This window comes from Austrofundulus limnaeus, unplaced genomic scaffold (assembly GCF_001266775.1).
Source record: "Austrofundulus limnaeus strain Quisiro unplaced genomic scaffold, Austrofundulus_limnaeus-1.0 Scaffold52, whole genome shotgun sequence".
Lineage (NCBI taxonomy): Eukaryota > Metazoa > Chordata > Actinopteri > Cyprinodontiformes > Rivulidae > Austrofundulus > Austrofundulus limnaeus.
Genome location: NW_013952454.1, coordinates 1,818,056 through 1,819,298, shown reverse-complemented (window position 1 = coordinate 1,819,298; position 1,243 = coordinate 1,818,056). Strand labels below are relative to the sequence as shown.

General features: G+C 38.7%; 1 protein-coding gene across 1 annotated transcript in view; it reads right to left on the bottom strand.

Moving 5' to 3' along the window:
• Positions 1–989, bottom strand: part of osbpl3b (oxysterol binding protein-like 3b) — a gene marked incomplete in the record, with an annotated part of 57,620 nt that extends 56,631 nt beyond the window's left edge. Inside the window, 1 exon segment of the mRNA XM_014008767.1 lies at positions 729–989.
• Between the last annotated feature and the right edge of the window lie 254 nt (positions 990–1,243).

Sequence of the window (1,243 nt, the reverse complement as noted above, 5' to 3'; positions counted from 1 at the left end):
GAAGCGGAGAGGAGCACCGAGCGGACTGCCTGCTGGCATTAATCGTATTAAACGTCAAGTGCCAAAAAATAGTCGATTAAAGTTTTTCTGACCATTATTTAAGATACGATTATGCCCAACCCTAAATCAAAGTCTTAAAAGTTGAAAAATTTGAATGAAACACAGAGGAAGCRTGAAAATGATGATTTAAACCAATGCTCCTCCTCACAAACATCTTCCACCACCCATCCTGTCCCTAACTCTGCTCTATGTGTGCTGTAAATGTAAAAGCTCCGTATTTTGATTTGTATTTTGATGTATTTTAAGTGTTTCCTGTTGTGTCTGCAGCACTTTGGTGTTAAAGTGCTTTAGAAATAAAAGTGGTATCCTCAAACAAGCTCATCATCGAGTTCAAACTCAATCTGGACATCTTCATCAAAAAAAAAAAAAAAACAGACTATCCTCCAACTCCTGTCTTGTATAGGAAGAGTAGCGGGGCTCAGAGTTACCATGGAGACCGAAAAGAYCTACTGGCATCTTTTGTATGAATTTCAAATTGAATTCACAAAATATCTGCCTGGATCACTGCACAGGACTTCACATCAAATAGCAAATGCACTTTAACTCTGAAGTCTGCTCCGAACAACTCGCCCTCCTTTGAAGTTATTCATTTGTTGAAGGTATAAGAAATCTCTTGGTTTTGTCACTAACAGAGGTTTAAGGATTAAAAGTTCATAAAAGAGACTCACCTTGAGGGTCAGACGAAAACACCGGATCTTTTAAAAAAAAAAAAAAAAAAACAGAAGGTGAGGAGAGTCAGAACCACCCAAAACGCAGCCTGGACTCTGATCTGACAAGCTCCCACATGCAGCTCTCTCCTTCTGACAGCATCACCGCTGAGGAGGAGGAGGATGCCTGACTGACTGAAGCCAGCTCCAATCAGAACGCGGCCTGTCAGCTGGAGTGGGCAGGGCTTGGAACTTTGACATCCTCTCCGTGATGCGTTTCCCCCAAACCTAAGATCAAACGTGTTAAAATAAAACCCTAAGTTATTGACTTTTAATTATGCAAAACATTGATTTATTTAATAAAATATGAAAGTGAAATGAATCAAAATACACATTTCTCACTCAAAAATAGTTTAAAATTTGCAGAGAAGATCAGCAAAATATAAAAATGGCTGAAAGAAATATGATTTGCTGCCACCTGCTGGAGAAAATGGTGAATGACAGTTTTATACACACATACAGACATTATATATATA